This window comes from Halichoeres trimaculatus, unplaced genomic scaffold (assembly GCF_033239565.1).
Source record: "Halichoeres trimaculatus isolate MK-OKI-2021-1 unplaced genomic scaffold, fHalTri1.1 fHalTri1_scaffold_21, whole genome shotgun sequence".
Taxonomy (NCBI): domain Eukaryota; kingdom Metazoa; phylum Chordata; class Actinopteri; order Labriformes; family Labridae; genus Halichoeres; species Halichoeres trimaculatus.
The window spans coordinates 10,369,196-10,386,034 of record NW_027437199.1 but is presented as its reverse complement, the minus strand read 5'-3'; the positions used below and the strand labels follow the sequence as shown (position 1 = coordinate 10,386,034).

General features: G+C 38.8%; 1 protein-coding gene across 5 annotated transcripts in view; it reads left to right on the top strand.

Moving 5' to 3' along the window:
- The window catches only part of LOC141810783 (pleckstrin homology domain-containing family A member 5-like), a 252,612-nt gene that overhangs the window by 140,401 nt on the left and 95,372 nt on the right, over window positions 1–16,839 (top strand). The window contains exon 1 of one of the 5 annotated variants that reach the window (XM_074698599.1): window positions 1,842–1,983. The exons of the other annotated variants lie outside the window; for them this stretch is intronic. The gene's annotated coding sequence lies outside the window, so the exon portion shown is untranslated. Of the gene's footprint in view, window positions 1–1,841; window positions 1,984–16,839 lie in introns of those variants that run through there. 5 annotated transcript variants of the gene reach the window in all.

Below are 16,839 nucleotides of genomic sequence, written 5' to 3'. Positions count from 1 at the left end.
AGCTGTTCAATAAATAACCTGATTAAATCCACTTTAATCAGTAGCTTTTGCCAAAGCTAAAATATCACCACTCATCAGATGCATTTGGCAGAATTTAGCAAATTGTGTCCCGACATAAAGTTACGGAAACTAACTTCAAGCAGCTTCTGCAGGTTTTTGTTAAGTTTGATTCACAAATGTCAGAATCAGACGCTCAGTCAGACTTGAGAGAGACTGATGATAGCGTGCAAGTCTTTAGCTTGGGCTGTATCACACTCCCATTCAGCTTTCTTTTGCTCTTCTGTCCTTTTTTCTGTCCGACAGTAAGGCTCCTGTGTCCACCATCACTACAAAATTAGGTATAGAAATTGTTTTTAGCAGAGAAAAACACAGATCTCTGTGTTTTATCTCTTTTTACTACTCAACTTCGTCAGCCGGCGCGGTGTTGTCATAGAGACCTAGATGTGCCATAAATCCCTTTTACTTGCTTTTTATTTGCTTTTTATTGTTTTTAAAATGTTTTTCTTTTATTTGTCTGTTTTTAATTATCTGTTTTTATCATTTCATTTGATCTACCTGTACAGCACTTTGTCTACAGCTGTGGTTGTTTTTAAAAGTGCTCTATAAATAAAGCTGGTATGGTATGGTAAATCAATACGGTCCTGGTCGGCCCAAACTGGAAGCTAAGAAGTAGCAATTTGAAATAACCTGTAACCAGCAATATTGGGGCTGATGATCTCATTTTTAAGTGTGGATTACAATCAGGCATATATCTAGAAGGGAGACTTTTTCAAGATCACTTTCAAAATCCTCACAGCCCCTTTAGTTTTGTAGAGTTTACCTTTTTCAGTCAGTTTTGGAAAATGTAATTTGCCAGTGCTGTATTACTGGTTTGTTATGCTGCCCCCAAGTGGCCAAAAAATTCAAGTGAGTTGTGTTATATTTGTGTCAATCACAAGAAATCCAATCCAATCCAATCCAACTTTATTTGTTAAGCACTTTAAAAAACAACCATAGTTAAAACAAAGTGCTGTACAAGAGAGTGAATAAGATACAAGATAAAGGAATAGACATAAAACATAAGTAAATTGAATTTGTCAAGGACAAGGAGCAATATAAAAGACATAAAACAAATTAAAATGAATAAAAACACGGAAGAAGCAAAATAAAATAAATAAAATTAATAAAAATAAATAAAACAATCGCCGGCTACTGTACTTCAAAGGCCAGGGAGAAAAAGTGGGTCTTAACAAGGGATTTAAAAATAGGCAGAAAGAAATGTCAAGCATGACTCTTTTTAGCTTTCAAAACACGATTGATTTTTTGTGTATGGATTGCTTCTGTTTCCCTCAAGAGCTTTGAAAGTACGGTGGCCTTCCAAGGGTTTTTGTCCATTGCCCCCATCAGGCAGAAACGTATGCTTCTGAAGTAACAGATGAAAAAAAAAACAATGCTCTAATGGTCTCCTGCAAATGTTGGTGTCAGAATGAAAAGTATTATATTCGTGGAGGAACATAGATAGATAGAATAATCTAAATGACTAGATGCCCTTTGTCAACTTGAATCAATAAAACAGCTGATGCATTTCCTAATCTAAGGAGATATAATGTCAATATAATATATTTATAATCTGCTTCTTGCCAAGGAAGGCAGTGCAGCACAATGAAGGGTCCTTATTCTTCTCCCTGACGGTTGGACATTCACGCTTGATGGGCTCTGCTGCATGTTCAGGGGCATCCTCGAGGGCTTTTCTCTCAGGAAACCTCACCACGATGACACATCTGTCTGATAACACCGGCACATCGTAATGCAGGCAGAGCAGGAGAGAGGAGAGATAGGGAGCATGAGTAAGTGACGGAGGGAAGGAGGGAGGGAGGGCTGTTCAGCAGCACTCGCACAAGCCGAGCTGCTGCCTTCACCCGGAGCTGAGCTTGTGGAAGAGGCAGCCCTGCTCCTCCTGCTCCTCCTGCTCTGCCTCCTCTAACTCCTGCCATGGTTCCTCTGGTGAGTCAAGCTGTGGACTTTATCACCGATGTGTTTACGGTGTGTGGACTGAGCTTCTTCTGTGTGAATGTGCGGCACAGGGAGGCATATGCTGAGAGGTTATTTATTGGCAGTGTAGATTGCGATGCTTGTCGTTGCCAGGGTTTCTCTTTGAAAATAAAATGAACAGCCTCACCGTGGCTCCGAGCTGTTTGTGTGCTGTTACAGCTGAGTGAATCAGAGGTGCAATTTCCTAACAGCAGCTAATATCTCTTCAGAGGCTGGACCGACTGTCACAGGTTGTTTATGCTTATGCAGGATATTTCATCATGTATCTCTTGATCAGTGCTGCAAATTTGTCTCTGTGTCTTGTTTCATACACCGGCTGTGAGGATGAGGATTTAGGATATAACCGGACTGAATCCCTTAAGGTACAAAATGGATAAGCACAATCGTCTTTTTTGGATATGGTGTGTAGAATGATGAAATGTATGGATGTGCTGTCTATTGGCTGTTGTTTCTGTTACTGAAATGCATAAAGGATTTACTTTCTTGATTTTTACTGCCTGAAAATGAAAAATATCTCTTTTTGCTGCCTAATAATTGTAAAAAACTTAAAATATGATTTCATTTCTGCTTAAAGAGTCACAAAACCACAACATACATCTAATTGGAGTCTTTATATTATGCCTACTTTTGCCTTAAGAGGATGTATTTTAAATGTTAAAATGTATATTTACCATCTTTTGAATGACAATAGATCCTAAATCTCCATTAATTGATATGTAGACATACATACTCACTAGTTTTTCTTTTAAATTGATAAACTTTTAGATCCATTATTCCCCTACAGATTTTGACATGATTTTTTTTTTTGTGTGTTTTTTTTTTCTTTATTACCACAGTCATAAGAAGTCAGAAATTGGGATTATTTTTCATCTAGGATGCAAATTAAATCATGAAAATGACACCAAATTGGTCATATTTCCGTCAAATAGTTGAAAATGAGTCTGAAGGTTTGGTTTGTGAGATGTTTTAATGTAAGCTGCTCATTTTTTCTGATCCATAAACCAATATTTTATGACCTGACATTTTAAGAAACATTACAAGGAGTTAATCTTCCATAAATGACACAAAAAAAACAACAACAACAAAAAAAAATCAGATTCAGATAAACTTTTTGATTCCCTGGGGGAATTTTTTTTTCTTATTTTGTTTACAGCTACTCCCATTGAAAAAAACTATCAAAAAACAGTAAAAATACAAAATATAAGTCTAAGTATATAAAAAAATATAAAAATAAATGAAATATATATCCTATATTTATAATAACATTAGTTATGGGTTATTGCACAAATAATGACACAAACTATGGGTATTGCACAGAGGTAATTAATGCACATCAGTTGCTTGAACCAACAGGATTCTGGAGTAAACCCAGTGACAAATAATGTAAAAAGAAAAAGACAAAAAGAGATTAAATTTATTTATCAATGAAACTATCTTTTAGTTACACCCACTGTTTATGCTCATCAACCAGAGAGTTTATATTTTCATCCACGTCAGATGTCTGTTTTTTGTTTGTGTCATTAAATGAATGAGAAACTTGATCCATCTGTTTCAGCAGACGCTTAATCTGTTCACCTGTTTGTCAGAGCTGTGTACTAACTAATCATTCTTTATCTCTCTACACAAAACACAAATACAAAAACACACATTTGCATGCAAAGAAGCATTTTGTACATTTTCTGTTTGGTATTCTGGCTCATGCAGAACGTTGTCCCGCTGCAGCAGTGAGATGTTGATGACTGAGCTGACACATGGAGCTCTGATGTCTGCGAGGAAGAGGAGTGGAGGTTGTTCAAGTTGATGAAGGAAGTTGAAATCAGAGGAAACTTTGCCAATTACAGAGAATCAGAGAAAACAGGAAGAGCAGTGGAGAGCGTCCATTACTGCGACAGAAATAGCGCTGCTGTTGCTCCGGTCTGAATCTGAGCAAGCTTTTTGATAAACAAGTTGACACAGAGTGACTCAGAAACCAATCTTGACATAAGCAGCAAACTAGTTCTTTTTCCGCCACGTCACTGCAGGACTGGAGGACTCGAGGCTTGACTCTCAGCGTCCCGAGCGTTTGAGTGACCTGTTTGTGTCGCTGCTTATTTGCGCCTCTGCATCCTCACAGCAGAGCTCTCTGTATGTGCAAGTGAGGGGTTGTAGAGCTCACAATGTATACATCCACACATCCTGAAGAGTGTCTCCTGTCTCTGTGTCCATCTTCCTCCTGCTGTTTTTTCTTATTCCTCTTCCTCACATGTTCACCTCCTGCTGGAGCGAAGGCTGCTGCATTCTGCTTGTGTACACACAAATGCATCCCTGTCATATTCAGTCTTCTTTTATTGGCTACAAACACATTAAGCGCTGAGCTAATTATCTAAGTCTAGTGGGGGGTTTTAACAAGTCGGGACAGGCCTCCATTAGATTCTGTACAAGAGTTTCACACCAATGGGACCTTGTATTTGTCAGGATTCAGAGGCAGGGGTGTTTAGTTATAGATTTTCTCCCCAATAAAGTTATGATTAAGGTTGATCATAACAAATATTTCCCTTTATACTCATAAACTGCGGTCTTTTAATGTATTATAGTCCTGTTTTGTATGGTGGACATATGGCTGCTTATCATTTGAAGGGGACTCTATAAAACAGATGTTTAATCCATCCGTGCTCAGTTAAATTTGCATAAAAATTGAAAAATCCTTGATGTCATAATTTAGCATACAGAGATTTATCCTTGAAGGTTAGGAACAGGTGTTTGTTGTTTCATTCGACTCCCGTGTCTTTGATTTAGTTTCTACAAAGAGTATGGTGCATTTCATTCCTCAAAATAATCTAGGTTAGCGTTACTTGAACAGTTACTTTTGGATAGCATGTAAAATCTCATCTCTGCAAATGCTGTTCCAAAGTTTTCCCACCATCTTGCAGCTGTTTTGTCTCTCCAAGTGTTCACTTCGAATTTCCAATATGTAGACACCTTTCTTGTCATCGTCAACACGTGAATCCAGGGTGACAGAGAGACAGCTCATAAACAAACCCACAGCCCTTTGTAGAGCTGTGTTTGTGTCACTGCTGTTCTGGAGTAGTTTAGATCATATGGAAAAGTTGGCAGTCCAATCATTCTGGGTTTCTTTCCTCGTTAAATTAAAAAAGTATGAGAATATTAACTCTGAAATCTGAATTTTTGGAGGCTAAAACATCCTCTTTACCTTTTCTGTTCAGTACTTACACATATATAGAAGACATTATCATTTCATTGGTGTTGGACTTCCATGTCTTCCTCTATGCATGTGCTTCTCTTGTTTTTTCATGCTGAAATTTGGCCAGATTACCTACACAACTGATGTAATGTTAGTGTTGGTTAACCAGAGTTTGATATTTTGGCATTCTTCCTAGAAGTTTCAGATGAGGTTAAGCTGGGCCAAGAACTGTCTGCCAAAATAAAAGCCAAATCAAAAATGGATTAGCTGAGTTTATAGCAAACATGTTTGGAAAGAAGTAAATCTACTCCTTGTATGATGAAAACATGAAAATATGAGCACATAAAAGCAGCGAGTATTGTAAGAGGTATAATAATTGCTGCACAGTCTTACAGTTCATTTTTATGCCTCAGTGTCTTGTTAGTCGATCTTTAGTTTGCTTTTTTAATACTAGACGGTGTGAAAAGGTTACTGATATGCGATATTAATATTGCTGTTTTGGTTGATAACCGATATTTACCAATATCAACATTGGTTGAAAGAAAAAAAGAAAAGAAAAAAACAATCTAAAAAAATGAGAGTCCACCCTTCTTAGGTAGTTTTGGTGTTTAGATAGTCATAGAAAACAATATTATTTGGGTCTTGAAAGATTGTTCAAGATGCTTTGAAAATGGCCGGCAGCTAACGAGTAAATATCGGCCCACTTTTACAAATCATCCAATATCGATATTGATACCAATATATCTTGCATCCTTAATGTCTACAGACTGTATCAGGAGCCATTTTTTTCTCATGAAATACCCATCACTAGAGTCAGAGAGAAACACTTCACCCTCTGCTGGAGAAAAGTGGTAACTTTTTTCCAATCCGGTTTGTAAACAAAGACTGAAATGAAGGATTTGAATTTGGGAAAAAAAAAGTTTTTTTTGACAAAGAATTCAGATTTTGATATTGTCAAACGAAAAATCCTGATATATTGATTTTCAATTTTTTCTCCCACTGTTAATAATGAGGGGCCTGATTGGCAGCACCTGTGAGCATGAGCCCTGCTCAGTGGTCAGTAGGTGTCTCCTCTGCTCTGCAAAAGGGTTAAAATGCTGCATGTGGCCCAAGTAATGAGACTCACTACATCTGTGAGGAGAAAAAGTTTGAAGTGCTCTGTGCATAATGTATATGACTTCATTCGGCAGCTACATGCTCATGCACAGCCATTCACTGTTATGGATTATTAATAGGAGGTCCTGGAGCGTTCTCTCCAGCTGCTGTGGATGGGAGCTTCCTGTCAGCCAAACACTTAAAGTGTGAAAATGTAAAACGAGTGGGTATTTTTTTGTCTGGCTAAAGGCCAGGAGGAGGAGGAAATTACTGTCCTTTTCATGCACTGAGAGGCAGTGGGCGTCTAGGTTATCGGCAGCTGATGGCGATGATGGTGAGGATGATGATGATGACGATGATAACAGGGAGAGACACAGACAGAGAGAGAGTGGCTGCTGTTCCTCTCAGATTTTCACCAGATTTGGATTGTCTCTGGTGGAATCTGCGCCCGGCTGATCGCAATCGACTCCGGGGACCTTCATCACAATCTCAATCCCATCAGCCATCTGTCGCTGTTACCAATAGCAACGTGGGAGCCAATACAGGAGTCTGGTAGTGATATGAGTGATGTGCTCTGTGCTTCGGCTCTGGTCCTCAGGGTTTGTTTTTAGCTATTATATAACTCAAGGTCATTATTTCTGAAAAGCATTCAGAGGTGCAAAATGTGCACCAAATACTGTTCACAGCTGATTGTTTGGAGAGATGTTAACATGACAAATCTGACATTTTTCAGCTCATATGATTTCAGAATGGTAAGAGAGATGCAGACAGTTTGAGGCATTAGGAGGTCTTTATAGTAGCTGGTTGTAATGGGACTTTCAGGGTTTGAAACAGCCCTTAAGGCTTAATCATATCACCAGGTTAAAGTGTCAGTCATGGAGCTTTAAAGCTTATATAATGTGTGGATTTGAACTTTTCATACAGCCTGAGTCTGTATTGTACGCTAATCACCTTGAGGGTTCAACTTCTTCCTAACATAGCCTGCATGTGTATAAAATCTCCCAGCAGGAAAACATAGTTTTCCTCCCCTAGATATATTTCCCTTTAATGTCACACTGCTCTTTCAGTGACGTCTTCATCCCATTAAGTGTCCTATTAAGCTAAATCAGCACACTAGCATGAAGCGAAGGTCCTGAAACTCAGGGTATGTTGGATTTCACTCCTTGTAGTTATTGGTGTAAGTCACACCTGTTTCATGCTTTGGCATGTAAAAGTTTGTCTTTAAAAGGTGAACTCACATGAAAGGGGCTGCTAAGTTAGGATGAAATTTCTCCCTATATTACCCAAGTTGTTGGCTAAAAGAACCTGAACTAAGTGTGTCAGATCTTTTTGGATGTGTAGAAAACCCATTTCATTTGCTAACTTTGGAGTACGACTGATCCTGTTGGCGTTAGCTTAGCTTTAGCGGGATCATTGCAGGCGTCTATTGAAAAAACTGTAATCCATCCACAGCTAGCAGACCTAACATATTGGCCCTAGTGGCTCAGTCACCTTTAGGTTAATGTAAGCTAGCACTTAGCTACCAGTTATGTTTCAGTATACCTTAGGCTAACTTGAGCATCTTACTTATTTCTATGGGTGCATATGTATGTTAAATGTGCTTCTTTTGTTTATCTCACATGTAACACACAGCTTTTGCCTTTCTTAGCTGTTGAATTTAAAAGACTAAACTCACAATTCATGGTTTTGGACACACCAACAGGAACTGATGTGATGCTAACGTGATTGTGCATACAAGTGAACGCACATACAACCAAATGAATGAATCAGTAGAGTATTATTCCTATAAGAAAAAATGAACATGATTGAAACAGTTCTTTTTCTAATCAATAATCTAGTCTGGGTGTTCCCTTTCATCTCTCAATCTCTGATGCAGACTGAGTCCTGGAAGTCAGTGCCTAAAACATGCAATGCAGAAATGCAGTGAAAAGAGGAAAAGCTTTCTATGATCAAAGTAAAAATCTATTGAAGATGGACTATTGGGATCATTTAAATCACTGGGTCTGTGATTATCCCTTCCCCCTGGTCAAATATGAAAACATGTTGCTGTGTCTTTAACAATAACAAGTTTAAGTTATGTTTTTGGAAATGCTCAATTATCTTCTTTGGTGGCAATGCTGGGTAATGTTTCTTACAATTCTTCTTCTCCTTCTCTTTCCTGTCTACATCCTCCTCTTTTTCTTCTCCCCTCTGTTTGATATGCAGTTTCATACAGGCACGACACTATTGCAAACAGACTGATACTGCTAGGTTGTTTAAAATTCAGTTTGATGTGCTGTTATTTACTCTGGCTTGTGTGTGAACTCTGGATCACAGGATTTGAAAGCCATAGTCTAGATGTAAGATTGTGTTAGAAAGGCATTTTTATGCTTATATTCAGGCTTTGTGTCGCCCAGCAATCTGTGATGTCACAAATTGGGCGAGCTTTCATCCCTCTCGCAATATTCTCCTGCAACTTTTTGAATAAGTCTCTTAGAGCAACCTGCAGTCACATAACAGGATTACTCCAAAATACAACTACCACAGAATAAAACTCTGCCCATGTTAAAACACCTCCTCCTTAAGGGTTAGAAGTTTAGTTGAATGCTCACCAAACTCTTCGGCTGTTCTGAGCACACCATCTGGATACTTAGCATGCTGAAAATTACCTAAGTGTCAGTTTGAGCGCCCTTCTGTGTTAAAAATAGCAAACAGGAGTGTTCAGGAACACATATTGATACACAATGTTAGTCTTTGACTGTCTGTCTGCTTGCCAGTGCAGAAGGTTGAGCCAAAGTTGATGTTTTGTGGTAGTTTTCTGTGACAACAGCTGCTTGTTTTGTGGGAAGGGATAGAAACTTACACAAACTGGCTCCGGGGGGCAGAAAGGAATTGCCATAAATTTGTTTCTCTATGTTTGTGTGACTGTATTGTCCATTCCTTGACTTGCTTCACTTATACATTAAAGGACAGTATATAGCAAAAATTTTTAGCTAGCATTAATTATTCAGACTAGCTGATTGTTATTCTAGAAGGTTTAAGCTACTTGTAACTCTTAAGTGCAACACTGGCATAAGTTAGTGGATTTTTTTTGTTTCATGAAATAAAATGGTAAGCAAGACAGATTCTATACTTACTCAGTAGATCTCCCTCAACATTTCTTTCCTAATTCATAATCACTCCCACTGCTATTTGAAACACAAGGCAGCTTTTCATCCAGAACTTGGTTGTGTACTTTTCTCGCTGTTTGACGAATGACCCTGAATTCAAATTGAATCACACTGCACGACTGCCTCTCATTCTTATTCATGTATGCAGTGCAGACCTCAGACCTCACCCACAGGTAGGCAGACGTGTCCAGCAGCACAGCGTGTCACTCTGCTAACCTGATTAAGACTCTTCCAGTCCTAATGTTGTGAGAGACGAATTGCTTTCTGATTGAGCAACAAAAAGGCGATTTGCCGTGCTGCCGGGCCTCTGTGTTCGAAAGCAGCTTTGGCTTGTTGCTGGTTGAATGTGTTGGCACGCTCTTCCGCGGGGCTTTGTGTGAGTGGAACAGCACTTTAACTCGACAAGCCTGGTTGGTGTCTGAGGTAGAGCTGCAGCGGAGCACCGGTGAAGCATGAGCAGTGGTGGAAAGAAGATTCTGGACTGTTGTTCACCTGCAGTGAGGTGACAAAAACTCACTTTGTCAGACTCAGCTTTTATTTGCCAACCTGAAGATTTAAAGCAGTTTTGCCCAATTTATGTTATTTATCTGGGGCTGTTGCTTCCAAATGATATTAATCATCATATGTTTTACATCCTGCCATCATTCATTTAGTCAAGAGCGGAAATAAAAAGCCTTTATTGACATTAAAACAGTATTCAGTGGAAGCACGCAACTTTTAGGCATCAACATCACTGAAAAGTAGAACAAATATTTGCACTATCAAAATGTTGTATGATCTGAGTAGAGGAATAGGAGAGTGGGAGAACGCACTGGACAATATGGAATGACCTCACAACATTGCCTGTATCTAACTACTCATGGTATAACTCCATTGCTTCCTAATGTGAAGGGTGAAGCCAAAATACTGTGGTTATGGGCTCTAATATGAAGCTATTTTGGCAGATGAAGTAGCAGGACTGATATCACTCTCCCTACACTGACCAAAACATGAATTAAACTTCCTGATGAAATGTGAAGGAACCCTCAGGTCTGGACTGTAGTCTGGATAATAGGTGGACATAGCCTCTGTGACACCAGCCATCTTTTTCTGAAGTTTTAAAGACTATCGTGAACAGATGCCATACATGAAATGCTGAACTCATCCTAAAATTGTTTGACTTAGCATGAGGTAAATAGGTGGAGATGAGGCATATTTTGTTTAATCTTGATACAAACTAATCTGTTGATGTAATAATAAAACTAAAAACTAAAATCAATCAAATTTTCCACAAAACAGACCTTTCTCTTTTTTTTTCGAGGTTTATTAAATTAGTGGCACCTTTGGGGAAGTGTTAAAGGGGCTGGTGTTGCAGAAGGTTTGGTGGGACCTCCCTCATGTGAAGTCTTCATGAGAAGCTCTTCACTTAGCATGATTTTTGTCTCCTGTTAATGCCTGATTTTGGATCAAAATCATATATATTTTCTACAATGTTGTCTGGTAGGGGTGGGAGAAAAAAACAAAAAATGATATATTTGGATTTTTTTGTTTGACAATATCAAAATCTGGATTCTTTGTCAATTTTTTTTTTCAACTCAACATATTTTTCATTTCGGTCTTTTTTTATTAACTGGATTTGAAAAAAGTTACTACTTTTCTCCAGCAGAGGGTAAAATGTTTCTCTCTGACACATGTAATGTGCATTTAATGGGAAAATATGGCTCCTGGTATAGTCAGTAGACATTATCATCATTTAACTTTTTAACATGGTCTGTTGTTAAAAAAGCAAACTAAAATTTTTGGTGCTTGTAGAACCTGCCTCAAGTGGATACTTAAGGAACTGCAGTGTTTAGCACATCCTCATTGGCCTCATTTATCTTAGCTTGAAGTTGCCCCTTGGTCAATAAACTCCTCTATTCTAATCTAGTAAAAGTGAAACAAACTTCAGGAGCCTGATTCATTAGCACAGCAATCATTTATGATGCCACATCCTGTCTTTATGGCACCACAAAGCCAGCTGAAACTAAACTTCTCAAAAAAAGGAGATTTTGCGTGATTGGAAGTAAAAACAGAAATTTGTTGTAAGAAAAAAATATTTAATTTTTATGATATGGTTTGATCTGTGTGCTGTTTTGTGTGTCTTAATTCACAGAAAAAGTGAGCAGAAAGTGTAATGATGAAAGATTGGACTGTTGTTACTGTGAAAATACACATACATGGACAAAATGGCATCACTGTGCAGGGCTAACACACAGAAACACACATCAAATGCCAGCACACACACCTGATGTGATGAGCCTATTAGGTAGAACGTGTAATGGAAGATAAGGAAAAATCGATGCTTCAGGCTGTTTATTTTTAGCACAGGGGAGAAGGATGGGAGGAGAGGAGTTGTGTAAGTCTTAAACATTATTATAGATGTACCCATGTAATGCCAAATGCTGCACTTTGTTTATGAAATCATATAAAACCCAGAATATACAAAACACCCATAAAAGATGCTTTTTGTTTTCAGAATGAGGTTTCTGCTGTCTTCCTGTGGTTGACTTTGAAATCGACAAGAACATTTGATTCTTTCCAGACTAGACAAAGAAAGCAAACAATGAATCATTTATCGATGGACCTTTAAGTTTAGCATTGAGTAATGGTGTTTGTCTCTCCTATTTAAGCGGGAGGTGCTCAAACATCAGTAACCTGTGAAGGCTGGTGCACGAGACGACTGCAGAAAAGAGGCAGCTAAGAAAAAGGTCAGAGGGCAGGAAGAGGAGCAGCTGAGGCCTAAATGAGATGGTGGAGAAAAAAGGAGGGAAAAGGTCAGGAAGGGGCAGGAGGAAGAAAGACTGGCCAGAAAACTAAGAAACAGGGTGAGGAAAGTGAGAGACAGAAGAAGGAGGAAGAAAGAAAAGGGGTGGGAAGTTTCCGAGCTGGTGGCCTTTCTGAAAGGTTAGGGACCTGGCCGGAGGGAGGGATGCTGAATGGCAGCCGCTCTGCAGGGAGGAGGAGGAGGGAGGGAGGGGAACTGTGGTCAGCACACACACACACACACACTCACATGGACACACACTTAGTCATCTGACCACAGGGCGACTTTTTCACATGGCATTTCAAGCAGAGCACGTTGGTCCACTCAGAGGATTAATGACATTAAACATGAGCTGACATTTCACATGAACAGAATCAGGCGATCATTGTTCTATTGTTCATAGATTGTGTGTGCACGCGTGTGTTTGTGTGTGTGTGTGTGTGTGTGTGTGTGTGTGTGTGTGTGCGTAAGTGGCATGACTGTTTGTGTTACCCTTTGCTGCGTCACACACAGAGTATAAAAAAGGTTGTTACTGTACCTCAGTGAAAATCACTTTGGGAAGATTCAAATTCATGAGATGAAAAATGTATCAGAAATTAGGTTCAAACAGCAGAGGGCGCCATCTACAGTCCACTTCCCCCGGTTGGATGCTAATATATCTGAAGCTCATTACAGGTGTAGTGGCTTGTGCGGCAAGGAACACATTAGACGACTTTGAAATTAATGAATTGATTGCAGCGAGTTGGCCTAGTGGTTTAGGTCAGAGGTTCCCAAACTTTACTATGCTGAGACCCCCAACACAGCATTTGCTTCTGGCTGGGAACCCCCTTTGGAAACCAACATACAATGTTTCAAAATATGTAATGAAATTTCAACTTTAATTCTTAATTTCAATTTTAAGAATTTTATTTCCTTACTGTTATTCACTTCCCACTGCAGAATGTGACATTGAAATGACGTATATATAACATAATTTTTGACGTCCAGATCAGGTCTCCTGATGGTGCAGAATGAAAGCTTTCATTGTGTCTTTTTCAGACATTGTGTGAAGGTCGGATTAATGTCTAAAAAAGGTCTACTAATGACGTCTGAATGTTTAGATCCATTGTGAACGTCGCATTGACGTCTAGATTTGGTCTTCAGATGATGTCCAAATGCCTAATGTCATTACAATGTCCAAAAATGGTCCGATTTAGAAGTCAAAATTTGTACCCATTTTGCACGTTGCTTTGACGTCTAGATATGGTCTTCGACGGACCGACACCAATACTGACGTGATCTGCATGTCTCTCCAAAGTTTGATGTTTGGACGGTTTTCAATTACTATCACATTTGTGTAGAATGGGAAATTATTGACATACAAAAGCCAGACTCACACAAGTAGGTTGTAGCAAAAAAGACAAGACATTTCAGGGCTCTGTCAGCCAAGGTGGGAAACTCCTTTCTCACATGTAGCCAGTAGTTAGACAAGAGAAGAGCCTCAAAGTTTAGTTTATTTTTTTTGATAGCTTAATAACAGGCGCAAACCACCAGGTCGACACAGATCATGACATCAGCATGCCGAAGTTGCAGCCATCACACAAGGTGGGGTTAGGAAATGTGAGAATCTGATGATTATGGCACTTTACCTGTTGTATGTTCAATTCCAACTCTCACCCTGTTTCTTACTCTATCCATTAAGTCTCTGATTAAAGACATAAAAAGACAGAAAAAATAACTTAAGATAAAATTAATTAATTAATTAATTGTACAAATGCAAAATCACAGTTACAAACAATCAAGAAAAATTATCTCACTTGTACAGCCTCAAAAAGCACTGACATCACATTCATCACACAAGTGCTGAAACATCCCGCACCATGATTGCATTCAGAATAGGGAAACTCCAAAAAAAGAGGGTACAGAAGACGAATATCAGCCTTTATTCAAGACCGTTTGATGCAGCAGCCACCTGTGGTCATCGTCATCATCATGTTGTAAATACCAACAGACTGATGTGTACATATCACCTTGGTTGATTTTGGGGTCTTTTTTAATTAGGTTGGAATTTGCATCAGAAAACAGCAGATGTATGAAAATACATGGATGTATTCAGCTTTTTGAACTCCGATTCTCAAAATTGCATTTTCCTTTGATTTTTGTAAACATTACATCACAAGAAAATGATAAGACAAGGTTTGTGTGTTGGCTCCGCAGTGGTTGTTGCTGTTTAAAAGGCACAAAATCCTAAAACATGCTCATCACTCATGCACTTAAAGACAGCTAGAAAAAGCCCGTAGCCACGGGAAGCTAAAAAAGCAAAGCTGTATAGATAATGGATGGATGTACAGAAGGATTCTCAGATTCCCCAAAATTGTAAAAGATTCCTGAAAAACAACAGAACCCATAAAACAGACTAAACACGACTCTGTTAAATAAACAGACCTTACTGCAGCAGAGAGTTTAGCATCCCCCCTCCTTCCTTCCTTGTTTTTCCTCCTCTTACACCTCCTCCATCCCATTATTTTTTAATACCTCTACAAGTGAATGGGAAAGGCCTGGAACCAGACCAGGAAGCTGCTGTGAGTTGGCACTCTCCGTGTCTTTGTTTATTCCATTTATTAGTCTTGGCCTCCCTTATTTACAGTTTATTTCTCACCTCCTCCTCTTTTTTTTCGCTCTCCTTCCTGGATCTTCGTTATTTTCTCACCACATCACCAACCTGGTGGCCTGTCTCTCTGAGACAGCCTCATTTCTCGAGCCCTTCAGGGTCTCCCAGGTGAAATCACTGACTGCTGCAGAGTGTGTTCAGTACTGTAGCGAAGCCTCGAGGTGACAGAGATCACGACGTGTTTACTGTGACATGAAACAACATGCATCCTGACGCTTGTGCACACCGTCTACAGTTTGCTGAAACAACCATTCGAGCTCTGTGTTTGCTTTCTTGGCATCATGCAGGAAGAGGGAATAATCCAGTACAAAGCAGCTAGAGTGTGACTTTGCTAGAAAGCTTCTGGCTTTATGGTGAAGTCAATTATCCTTAAATCATGGTTTTATACTACAACTCTGCCACTCACAGTGTGTCTCTAATCCACCCCCACTATTAAGGAGCACTGTGCTTTGATCTCAAATATGATGCTGGACTCAAATCTGAAGTGATAAATATGTAACATTGGCTCACACATTTAAAATAAAATGATTGAATGATGACAAACAAGTAAATGGGAGATTTACCAAAGTTTAAAGCTCCCATTAAGAGTTATACAACAGATTTAATTTAATACTGATGCCTCCACATGACCTATGAAAGCAAACAGTACCATCAAGACTAAAAGGGATTATTTCTGTGGAGTTATTTTCAACATTCGTGACTGCAGCCAGCAGATTCAGTATCACACAAGACAGCTGAGAGGATAGTTATGTTTTGTTAAAGTGTGGCTTTATACGGTAACTGGCAATAATGAGTGCATTACCCACAGGAGATCACACTCTGCTCAGCCCCTTTGCTGAGAAACCATCTGAATACAACCGCTGCAGATGGAGTCAACTCTGCCAAACTATTTAGCTCATTTTAACATAGCATAAAAAGTATTTTATTGTTTAGATTATTTAATTTTCAAAGCAATGCTTCTTGGTAATAAATCTTTAACCACTGGAAAGCCTGTTTCCCTTTTAAATAATGCCACATTTGTGAGGAACATGCGTTTGTGGCATGAGGCAGCAGCAGAGTTGAGTTTGTGGGTTGCACCATAAAACATTTGTCATGACCGCAGCTTATTCTGCACTCTTGTTTTAAATTCCTGATGCAGTCTATCAGCTGCCTGATATCCAACGTTAAAATATTAATTTGCAGAAGCATTGTTGCAACAAAGAAATAATCTTCCAAACACAGCTTTCATTACTTTTTGTGCTAAGTTTACTTATGAATGAAAAGTGTAAACTTGAGTTTCACTCTTTTCAAAAGCCTTTAATGCCAGGGGTAGAAATAACAAATCACATTTATTTAAGTTCTGTATTTGAGTAGCTTTTTTATGTACTTGAAGTCTTCAAAACCAGAACTTCTACTTGTATAATGCATCAGTACTGACCAAAAAAAGAAAAACTGAAAAGCAAAAAAGATCCAAGATGTCCTTTAACACTGTATCTGCAGCTGATTGGCTGACATCTCTGATCCATTGATCAAGTGAACTAACGAAGAGCTCATGCTGAAATCACAACAAGCACTCAGAAACAGGTCAACAAATCATCAGAAAACATATAATTTGAAATTCTGGCACCTTTTTCCAACCACAGTCGGGTCAAATGTGAGCCACAACCTGACTTTTGATCAGTAGAAACCGCTCTGCAAACAAACATTTCATCATGAACTCTCTTTGCACAACAGGCTGTGACTTGATTTAGGGATCGTCTACAAATTTCAAAACAAAATCAAAGAGGAGACAAAAATATTTCGGAGCTTCAACTTAAGTATGTGTCAGAAAATCTCTTCTTACATTAATGCTTTCCTGATGGTTAAACTTCAACAGAGAATCTTTGCTGACATTATTTAGAGGTGACATGTTTTTGACCCTCCTTGCTCCACATTCCCATTAATTTAAAAATAAGTACTCAGCACTTTCAGA